This window comes from Dermacentor albipictus, chromosome 1 (genome assembly GCF_038994185.2).
Source record: "Dermacentor albipictus isolate Rhodes 1998 colony chromosome 1, USDA_Dalb.pri_finalv2, whole genome shotgun sequence".
Lineage (NCBI taxonomy): Eukaryota > Metazoa > Arthropoda > Arachnida > Ixodida > Ixodidae > Dermacentor > Dermacentor albipictus.
The window spans coordinates 2,076,438-2,088,578 of NC_091821.1; the positions used below are offsets into that span (position 1 = coordinate 2,076,438).

Consider the following 12,141-nt stretch of genomic DNA (forward strand, 5'->3'; position numbering starts at 1 on the left):
CCCCATAATTAATTAATTAATAATGAATCCTAGGTTGCGAGTTCGCATGCAGGATTGTGCCCCTGCACTCGTGAACACTTAGGGTGACTCACGCTCTCAATGTTCCAAATGTATGCAGAAGTCGAGCGCCGGACGAAATCGCATCGGTTCGTGAAGAATCACGGAAAGAAAATTAACCGACGATTACGACACTCCCTAATGCAACATTTGAGTGCATCTCCAAACGTGTTTTCATTTCGCGATATATTGAGGCTGGCTGAGTCGCGACGCGCGGCGCTATATATACACCGGCCACATAGTGGCCGCTGCAGCCGGGAACACGCTTGCGGCCAACGCTGTGCGCGAAGGCGCCATTTCTGGTTCTTTCATTTCTTTTCCTTGCACGGTTGGTGCCGCCGTGGATGGATGGATGGAGGTTATGAGCGTCCCCTTTGGAACGGGGTGGTGGTTTGCGCCACCAAGCTCTTGCTATTATACAGCCTAATGTCCTACTTAGTTTAAAAAGAAAAAAAAGAAGAAAAAAAACACGATGAATTATTCCATAACCAAATTTTCTAACCCCCTGTTGTGAACTTTGTTTTTGTACGTCTCCGTTTTTTTGTCGTTTCCCTACTTTTCTTCCACCAATCTTAGAATTACAATCACCTCTTACTAATCTCCATTGCGGACATGTTAACTTCCCCTTGTTCTCGCTTAACCAAAGGGCTTCAAGGTGGCCATTGGTACCTAAATCGACCGCTGGGCGGATATCTTCACATTCTAATAAAACATGCTCCATCGTTTCCCTAGCTTTAACGCAGCTAAGCACATGCTTCTTCTTCCTTCTTATATCTCGCTTTATAGGTGCGTGTTCTAAAGCATCCTGATTTCGCTTCGAAAAGTTATCGGCTTCCCTTTGAGTTATCATAAATTGTTTTTTTCATGATTTCGTTTTTTCCTCTTAAGTAGTTACTCACGGCAGGTTTCTTTTCCACTGCCGCTACCTATGCAGTTAAATCCTCCTATCTGATTTTATGCTTGACGTTGTTTGTTGCCGTGTTGCTCACCATCCAGGTCGTATACTTCCTGGTAAGCTTCCTAGTTCTCTTTCTCCACTGTGAATCGATGTTTTTCCCGTACAGTTACATCAACACTCTCCCAGCTCATTTACTTTCTTCCATATTCCTCAGTTGTTGTACATAATCAATTTTACTGTGAGCTTCCTTCACTTCAAAACTTGACCAGGCCATATCACCCTGCACAGCTTCATTTGTAGTTTTCCAGAGAGCGCCCAGTGCGAGGTGTTCCAGTGACCTTTAGTTGCCATCAGGTCCTGATTGTACCCCTAATTTCAAGCAAAAAACAGCATTTCGAAAAATAAGTCCTGGTACCCCATTACACCTTTCTACATATCCCGGAGCACCTCGTACCTATTGCATCCACATAACGCTCTGTGTTTCATTATGGCTGCATTTCTCTTCCCCTTTACTCTTATTGTTTTTTCCTGTTTCCATGCATATATAGCCTTCGTTTATCCCTACACCAAGGTGTTTATATTCTTTTACCCGAGGTATTTCCCGGTCCTGTATGGCCACTGTCTGTTCACTGTTTTAATTGAATATCATAACACCTGATTTTCCAGCCCTAAATTTCAAACCAAAATTCTCGCCTTCATGTCCACATATATTACCCAGACTTTGCAAACCACTTTGCTTGTTAGCTAGCCACACGTCCGCACGTCCGCGCATGCGTCCGAATGTAGCAGGAGGAAAGCAGAGGAAGCCACCTTTAAGCATAACCCGATGGCGCTCACGTCCGCGCATGCGTCCGAATGCGCGTACGTGAGCGCCATCTGGTTGTGCTTCAAGGTGGCTTCCTCTGCTTTCCTCTTCACGCTCTATGCTCTCGCTGTTTTTCATCCGCCGCTGCATTCCGCGTTCGCTCTTTTATCCTTCGCTGTGCTGGTTCAGTTGGTCACGCCGAGGAACGACGCCGAGGGACACCGAGGCACGCCGACGCTCAACGCAGGAATCGGTGCTAAGAGAATTTACACAGAAACTCCTCTGGAAGTTGTCTAAATATGTGTGCGCATTGTTCCACTTGCTCATCTCCTCGCAGCCCGGTGTCATAATTAATGCTATGGACCTTGATCCGGCCGAGATGAAGTGCTGCCCATGGCGGTGTAAGGTGAATTGATGACACAAGCAAAGTACTGCAGGTGGCGGCACCAGGTGCGCCGATGTCGTTCCGATCACTACAAGCCGTTGTCGCTCTTTAGCACCTTATCCATCAGCATCGAACCATCATGAATCGTGATCGACAGCACTCAGGCGCCGGCTGTGCCTGGCGCGGCCACGAGTGCCGCATCTTGAAAGCGATCTGCAATGGCGTCTGAGAGCGCCGACTGCTTACAGCCTCGTGTGCTCTGTGCTCTCGCCGTGTAGCTCGTGTTGAGGCGAGAGGCAGCACGAAGGTGCATTCGCTCGCTGCTGCGGACGCGATCTTGAAAGGGATCGTCTTCCGGGACGGACGGACAGTTTTTCTCGTTGGGTAAGCATAGCACAGAAATGCTTGCGCTTCTAAACACAACATACGACTTCATCGGCATCAGTTGTGTTTTATTCGGAATATATTATGTATAAGTGCGCCGGGAGGACACAGGTTAAGAAGAAACGTTAGTCCGTGTATTGCTGCATGAAGAGAGAATAAACTAAAGTAGCGAAAAGGAAAGGAAAAAAATTACGCAGAAACTCCTCTGGGAATTGTCGAAGTATGCGTTAGCATTGTGCCACTTGCTCATCGCCACGCAGCCCGGTGTCATTTTTCAGTGGTATGAAACTTGATCAGGCCAGTACAAACGACAGCACTGTGGCGACACAAACGGGTGCGGACGGCGGCGCTAGTTGCGCTGATCACGTTGCGATCATTACGAGCCGTTATCACTCTTCGGCGCCTTATCTATCCGCGTCGAACCATTGACCAAACGTACTCGGGCGGCGCCTTCGTGTGGCACCACTGCGCGGGCCGCACCTTGAAAGCGATCTGCGATGCCTTCCCGCGCTGTGTACTCACCGCTTACTTAGCGTTGAAGCTCACTTAGCGTTGTTAAATATAGGCGCGGGCCCGTACATTGAAAGCGATCTGCAGAAGGGCAGAGTAAGGCGGGTGCTGCCACCACTGTGAGCGTTGTGTTCTCGCCGCTCCGTTGACGTTGAAGCGAGAGGCTGCATGAATGTGCATCGGCTTGCTGCTGCAAGCGCTATATCGAAAGCGGTCGTCTTACGGGATGGACGGAGGGACGGTGTTTCTTTAAATGCTTACGCATTTAAAAGAAACACCATTATGCGACACAGGAATATTACAGAAGAATTTCTCTTTGCCTGGTAAGATTGTGTTCGAGCCACTGCGTAACTTTGCCGGTTTGTTCCTGAATTTGTTCCCTTTTCTGGAGCAATCGCTTAGCGATTACTGGTTTCATCAGGACACTGCAGGTGTCACGCAGAGGTTGGCATGACGTACAATGCCGTTGAGCAACGTATTGCACCAGATAGCAGCTTGCACCTGGGGGTGGTAAATGGCGAGTTACAACCATCCAAACGACTTTGAGGGCGGCACCTTTTCAGCGCCGACCATCGCAGAATCCTCTTGGCAGGCTCGAGCCCCCGCGCAGAGAAAAAAAATGCCCCAAAGTGTCGGGACTGAACCGGAAACGCGATGTGTCCTGTGCCAGGAACGGGCCGGCTTTTGCGCTCTCGTGTCAGGCGGGAGCGCGCCGCTTGCGTCTTGGGCACGGGTTCAAGAACACAGCTTTTTTCTTTAGCTTTTTCTGTCACGCGTCGCGACCACGAGACCCGGACTGCGCCGCAACTTAGGCGGTTATTTGGCACTGAGCTTGGCTGAAGCAACACACGTGAGTCTTTGTCAACTCGTTTCTCCAGCAGATGGATGCGCTGGCTGCGAAACGACAGCGCCTAAACAAAACATGAAGCGCTCGCAAATAACGAGGCATACACACGAACGCCCATATTGTGGTTAAAATGGTGCAATAATGTTGAGGAAAGAAAAGTCCAACATAGAGAGGTCCGTCTGACGCGAAGGGGACGCTTTCGAAAGCCCCGTTCTAAAATGAGCGTCCTGTTGCTCGGAGTGATGGGAAACGCCAGACAGGCCAGCGCGGGAGGACGCGCCCGCGCTGGGTGCGCGTTAATCTGTGCGTGCTTTTAAAGTGTAATGGGCTACTGCAGCCCTTCACTTGTGGCACAAACGTCTTCGAGTAGCTTAGGAAACAAATTTCCATGCCACGGGGCACTTTTACATTTATGTGAGGAAAGCGAAAAAAAGTTAACTGTGCAGTGCGTTGTGAGGGACGATGTATAGCGGAGAGCTGCGAATTAATTTTGACCACTTCTTTGTGCGCCCAAGGGGTGTCGGATGTGGGTTTCGCCCGCACCGGAATGCGGCCGCCGGGATCGACCCCGTGGGCACGACGCTACCACGGCGGGTCAAGTACTTCGCTAAAATCGTAGCTAATTCCAAACCATTTAGAGCCACTGTAAACGTCCCCCCCCCCGAGCTTGAGTATAAGCCGGTGCGGCCTGGAAAGTGTCTGCACGGTAGACTGAATGGGGGGATTCGATGAAATCACGAAAACTCACCGTTATGAGTTTTAGTGATCGATAAAATTGGTATATTATAAGGTTAAGTCTTTATTGAATGCCACCGGGACAAATTTAACCAGACGATGCCATGAATCCGATGTCGCTCCGTAAATGTGACAGTGGCTGTGCCGGGGAAGGCCAATCGGCTGCAGAAGGAGCCTCAGAATGTATAAACCATTTACACGGCGATTCCAGGGGGCCTTCCATGTTTGATCACGTGGCGACGCGTCCATTCCTTGCCTGAGCTGCCTCTATGTTTACAATGGATGGGCATGACGCCGGTGCAGCTTAGGAAACCTCTGTTTCGGTGAATGCCGTAGGCTGTGACGACACGAAACTTTTGGCACAGCTTCAGAAGACTTGTAAGCCTTTCCGGAGCTCATTACGTCTTGTCCTAACAGTGCGAGCAGTGTACACGGTGTTTGTACTAAAGTGGAACTAGAAATGTATTTTCAGCTGTCCAAAATTTCCGCTTTCGTATTAAATTAGGATTAGCGTGCATTGTTCTTTGTTCTTTATTTGAAAATTACATTGAAGCAACGTCTTGTCATGTTGCCGACTCAGTAACTTCCTCCGGGCGGTCAGTATTTCATTGTTCATATTGTGGCTAATTGGCAGCATGCGTGTTCAGTTGCGATAGATTTCTTCTTGCTGCGCACAAGGTTTGCAACATAGACGTTTTCTACTTTGCAATAGCTAATTGCAAAGGCGCATTAACGCTAGTCACTCGCTAACTGTGTGGACCATCATGAAAAGTTGAGCTTCGAACATTCGTGTGCTGTGGATGTATAGTCGCCATAAGCCATGCTTTCCATGGAATGCGCCCATTCACTTATTCTTGAAACGTTTGCGATAAAGTGGGCATACGTTTGCGTGTAGATAAAATGTGAGAAACTCATTTCCCAGGAAATTGCGCCACTCCGCTTGTGTAACGAGCAGTGCTCGCTCCTCGTGACGTTCCGGAGGTTTCCTTGGAGGTTAGCAATACAACGGTGACGGGTCAGTCATGTCGCTTTTATTCTGTGCATTACGAAGGGCCGGTAACGCAAGCAGTCTTTATGTAGCCGCGGTACGTGAACTTAACCACACGGATTCATTCAATTCCTTAGTGTGCCAGTCACTATGTGCGCAGCCAACTATTGCACATATGTTCCCTGTACCGCTCCATATTTTGCAGCATTAATGGAGCACAGTGCGTTAACGAACACCCAATCGCATTTCGGATAGCTTATCGCACAGTAGCACGGCAGCAGTGGTAATGGTTTCGTGCTCGTGCGCTTTCGCTGAGGCAACGTTCGATGCGCCTCCTAAAGTGCCATCTCGTTCCTCTAAAGAAAATTGCTCCGCAACAAGGGTCTGTAGACCTTTTCATCGGGTGAGGAGGAAAGGGCGCGCGGCAAGTCTTTCCTCCTGACAAGCCGTCTCGGCGTTGATTGAATGTGTTGCCATCGTGTGCTGCGGATCAATTTGGAAGTGTTGTAGCTCGTTCTCTGTGGAATTTACGTGATGTCAGTTCATACACGGTCGTTGAAAAACCGCTGAGTTGCCTTTCGGTGCATCGCTAATTACAGCATGGGGACCTTGCTGCGCAAACATGCCAAGTGCATCATCAGCGCGGTGCGTGTATGTGCTGTCTATTTTGAGTGTATCGGTTTTCACTCGACAAAGAGAATCGGCGTCTGCGAATTGACAGCATGAATTAAAAAAATCTTACCATTATCTGTTCGCATGCCATGAAAAATTAAACATATAAGTGCTTGTGTACGGCCAACCCAATGCAACCCCAAAACATGTTATAAGCGCTAATCGGTATAAAACATTTGCGTCAGGCACCAGCTTCATTCGCGCGCATTTCAATACTTGAAATCACTATGCCATGTCTACTCATTCCTGCTCAATCACAGCTTAGAATTACAGTTAGAGTGCTGCAGTATGTTGATATTCCTGAAACGAATTTTCAAAAATGCACAGCTGATCTCCGAGATTTAAGTAGGCTCAAAAGGGCGCGCACACATCGTGCTGGGTGCCTCGTCTGCCTCGAAACCAACAAAAACTATGACCATGCCGACCTAAACCACTTCTGTGCGTCTCACATAACCGTTTCCCAAGATGCCGCGTCATGCTAAATAGGCAGCAAGGGTGCGAAAGCGAGAAACTGAAACTGCCGCCAGGCGTCTACCTGGCATAAAGCACGGAGCGCTCACCCAAGCCAACATGCCGACCACCCCTAGGTGGCGTCACTGCCTATACAATATGGCATAGGCGTACAAAAACACAATAGAGGTTCAGAAACTCTGATTATGGGAAGTCATCGTGAGTCTTCTTTCTTTTTCTTTTTTTATTTAACATAGATAAGACATTATGCAATAAAATAACAAGAGCTTGGTGGCGCCACCCACCGCCCCGTTCCAAAGGGGACGCTCATAACATCCATGCATCCAGCTATGGCGGCGTCCATAGAAAAAACAAAAGGTTTATATAAGGGACGCGAGAACGTCTTTGACAGAAATTTCGCTGCATTGAAGGATATTTCTTTAGACTATATCGGAAACGATGGCTGCTGCTAACATGAAGTAGTGGTTTATGGCCAATATGGCTGACTAGTGTAGGAAGGCTTAGGACGCTAAATTTTTTTGTTTACCGAGTATTCGTCCAGAGTATATCGGTGCAACAGTTACTGAAAAATGGATGCTTCAACCTAGAACAAACGTTTAGGAAAGGGGACTTGGCATTGGATTCACATCGCCTGCGCACACATGAAGATCCTTTTAATTTTTTCGTCACCCGTGCTTTCTAGAAGAACCGGTGGCAGAACGCCCCTGTCCCTTCCCTCGTTCCATCGCTCTCGCTTGACTTAGTGTTTTTATATGTGCTCTACAGGTGGGTGTCTGCTACATCAACAATGGCCAACCAACTAACGTGGCATTGCGCCATCAGAACTAAATACTCCTTACCACGCTCTGTTTCTTTAAACGCTTCCTCGTACTACCCTGGGCGCGCAGGCGCCCACGCTTGTTCTTCTCCTCTATGGGGGGCGGAGGAGAGTGAGTGATAGTGAACGCGGTGAAGCAGTTGCTGCAGAAATACCCTTGGCTCCAGCTTAAAGCAGCCCTTCTTCAGCCAATGTTGATAGTCATCGATTTATGAACCGCTGCTTTGCTCACATATTAGCAAGAGGAGTGGGTCGGAGGAAGATGATGGTGAGAGGGGTGGGCAAGTGGTCTTACAGGCTCTTCCGAGAAGCAGAGGTGTTAAAAAAAGGGCACTGTAAAGCAGTATCATGCGCACGAGGACTTTTCAGTCCGGGGAGCTTACTTTTCCGCGAAAGTAGGAAGTAGACAGATGCTTTGAACTGTGAAAGGAGCGATTTAAATCAACTGAACGTTAGAAACTCTTTATTCAATCAGATGTTCGGTAAAAGTAAACTGTGTGAAGGAAAATAAAAGAAACAAGTACTCATACGTGATTTGTCGAAAGTTGAGGAAAAGAACGAGAGAGATTGACCAAAATAACCATTAAAAGAGGAAAACCACCCAAATAAAAAATAAACGAAAGAAAAGCTCTCAAGAAACGTAACAAGAGGCCATGACGATTTCTCTGTTCAAATCGGATGTAAGGCTGCGGGACGTTACGCGCTGCCGCCTATATTCTTCTTGTTAGTATAACACGTTATCAGGAGATGTTGAATCGAACCCTGCCCCAATGAGCAAAACAGAGTCCGATGCTTTCGAATCCGCCCTGGAGGCAATTTAAAAACTGGAATCTGGCCTGAAGTCAGCTTTGCTTGAATTTAAGGGTATCAAGGACGAACAAGCCGCTACTAACGATGAAATAAAAAAAAAACATTTAACGAGAGTCACTGCACTTGAAGCTAGTGCAACTGTAACTGCTCCCACATGAGCGGTTCCCCCTCAGAATACCCTGTAAGATATTTCAAGCTAGCTACGGCGAATAACATGCAGACGTGACGATACAGAAAACAGATTAAGACGATCAAACTTATGATTTTTTGGGATAGAAGATGACGAAAAAGAAGGTTCGGCCACGTCTGAGGAAAAGATTACGAAATTTTGCAAAGAAAAACTAGAACTTCTCACAACCAGTAGGCACTACGAACGGGTTCATCGCCTAGGAAAATATCCTACTGAAAAAAAAAACGGCCCATATTCGCAAAATTGTTTTCATTCAAGGACAAGCAAAGTATCCTGTCCGCAGCACGTAAACATTTTCAGTTGGCGCTCGACAAGCTCTACATAGAAGAACAAGTATATGTCTACGACACCGCTAGCGACTCAGTAATGCAATCTACCAGATAGCTAGATACAAGCCCAAGCTCCCCAAATAACCAGCTGCATTTCTTGCCGCAAGCCGCTCTCTCGCTCTCAGTGGCCTACACTAACGTCCGAACTTTTCTACCTAAACGCGATACAATTTGTGCTTTTCTAGATGATAGTGACTCAGACATAATAGTACTAACGGAGATATGGTTGAATCCAGGTATTGACGACAATGAACTTCTGCAAGGAAATAAGCTTTACAAAATTTATAGAAACCACCGGATCAATACGCGAGGTGGGGGTGTACTTACCGCGATTAAAAAAAACCTTCATTTGTATTTTATCGATTCCGGGTCATCTATAGAGATTGTGTGGGCTGCTCTTCATGTGTCTTCTAGCGCTGTAATCATTGGGGCCTGTTACCAGGCCCCAGATTGTAACCATTCCTTTTTGAATGACTTGCGGGAGAGTGTTACTAAAGCGCCCCAGCTTCGTCCATCCAACCACGTTTCTCTTCTTGGTGATTTCAATTTTCCGCTCATCGACTGGGAACATACGCCATCTTCATTTCATGAGTCTCTGGAACTAATCAATCTAACGTTAGATTTTAACCTATTCCAGATAGTGAAGGCGCCGACACGCGCTTTCAATATCTTGGACTTGGTTTTCACAAACGCTCCTGACCCAATATCTTCCCTTTCAAATATGAGCGGCTTTAGTGATCATAACCTCATGCATCTAGCTGTTAGCATCCAGAATCCCGTGTCTGGCACAAAAACACAACAAATTCGCGATTATAACAAAGCAAATTACGATGAGATGAACTCCCAACTAGAAGAATTTTTTTGCCAAGTGCTACTACTTTCATTTAATTGTCGATCCGTAGACGAAAATTGGGTACTCTACCGGGAACAATTAACTGCATTAGTAAGCCGGTACGTCCCGATAGTCTCCATAACAAACGAAAAATCCAGCCCTTGGTTCAACAAGTCTCTTCGCAAACTAAGGTATAGAAAGAAGCATTCGTATAACAGGGCTAAACTCGTGCGCACTGCTGAGGCTTGCTAGATATACAAAGAGTGTTTAAACAATTACTGCTCAGCGATATCTTCCGCAAAAGATAAATACTACTCGCAAGACCTGTTATCGCTGCTAACTTCCAATACCAAAAAAATTTCGCAAACAATATCTCCGGCAAGTGATACTAACACCATAACTTTACACGGAACAAAAAACATAGCAATTTCTAGCGCCGATTGCCCCACCGTAGTCAACACATTTTCTTCATCTGTTTTCATTTTGGAGGACTTTTCCAATGTTCCAACTTTTCCCGAACTTGACGCCGCATACATAGAACCAATTGTTGTCACTGTTGAAGCAACTAAATTACTCATTAGTAACCTCAAAATATTCACTTCAGCTGGTACTGACAACATTAACTACAAGATGGTAAAGAACACCGTCCCTATGTCCAGCAAGATCGTGTGCCATATTTTCCAACAAAATCTAGCATCTGAAAAGTTACCCACCGATTGGTTAATAGGAAAAATGATACCAATTCTCAAATCTGGAGATGTTCACTCACCTGACAACTATTGGTCCATATCTTTAGCCTGCATATGTTGCAAAATGCTTGAGCGCATAATCACTTCACACGTGTGCAGCCTTCTAGAAGCTCACAATTTAAGTTTTTCTAATCAGCGTGGTTTTTGGAAGGGATTTTCTTGTGACACACAATTATTTGAATTAGCGACTGACTTGCACTTTAACATGGACTGAAATCTTCAAACTGACTTTATCTTTCTTAACTTTTCTAAAGCTTTTGACCGCGTGCCCCACGGCCGCTTTATTTCTAAATTATCTTCCCTACGACTTGACACTTTAACATTATGCTGGATTCATAATTTTGTTTCTTTTCGAGAACAGTTTACTGTTGTTAACAATTTCTCTTCTTCGCCTTCTTCTGTTAGCTCTGGTGTCCCACAAGGCAGCGTATTCGGCCCCTTACTTTTCTTAATCTACATTAACGACTTACCCAACCAGATTACTTCCTACATGCGCCTTTTTGCCGATGACTGTATAATCTATCGTCCTATTCACACTATCGACTGACGATCACTTGGCACTTCAAGCTGATCTCAACCTTATCACTAAATGGTGTAACAAATGGCTTATAACACTAAACTTTACAATGTGCGAGGTGATGTGCTTCAGCCGAAAATGTGTAAATTCTAAATTTTCGTATCACCTTAATTCCACTATGCTTTCCTACACTTCATTATACAAAAGTACCTTGGTGTTCTTCTTACAGATAATCTTTCATGGGTCCTACACGTTGCTTCTACATGCGCCAAAGCATCACGCTCTCTTGGCTATCTAGGACGAAACTTTCGAAATGCCCCGACAAACATTCAAAAACTCGCTTTCCAAACATTCATTTTGCCACAGTTGGAATTGGCCTCATCAATTTGATCCCCTCATCTAAATTACCTTATAAATACGACGGAAAAGATATAAAATAGAGCAGCCCGGTTCATATCCCATAACTACGGTATAAACTCAAGCATTACACAAGTTAAACTAGACCTTCTAGTGGCACCATTAGATATCCACCACAACATCGCTCTTCTGAGCTTATTCCAAAAATATATTTACACTAATAAACGAACCCGGTTACGACTACGAATACCCCACTCTTTTCCATGCATATTACATAATCAGTCCACTTTCATTCGCATATATGGTAAAACCAATGCATTTAATTTATTTGCATTACCTCGTGCAATTCGTCTCTGGCATGACCTCTCTGATAACATAGCCTTCATATTTAACCCCGACACGTTCCGCTGTAAGTTACTGACGTTTTACCACTTTAATGCCGTTCCCGAATGCCCAGTCTAGTGCATTTGATCGCGCATTTTTGCAATTTTGTATATTAATTTCATAACCAGTATTCCATTTGCTCTGGTGATTGCAAAAAGCGTTCGTGTGCCTTCAGATATTGCTTTGTAATCCCTGTGCCTTGAATATTGTATAGCACGGCAATCTCTTTATAGCACTGTTCCTGTTGGAAATTTGTACTTTTTATATCTTTATTCTTTAAAATGCCCCCCTTACTTTATGCCCAGCCATAGGGCCTTTAAGGTTCTTTTGAATAAATGAATGAATACATTAAAGAGGTCCATTTAAAATATCAATTCTTCTTTGTTGCATAGTATTGAACTTGC

At 45.6% G+C, this 12,141-nt stretch overlaps 1 protein-coding gene across 1 annotated transcript in view; it reads left to right on the forward strand.

Moving 5' to 3' along the window:
• LOC139060029 (leucine-rich repeat-containing protein 20-like) overlaps positions 1–12,141 on the forward strand; it is a 30,110-nt gene that overhangs the window by 3,194 nt on the left and 14,775 nt on the right. The window lies entirely within an intron of this gene.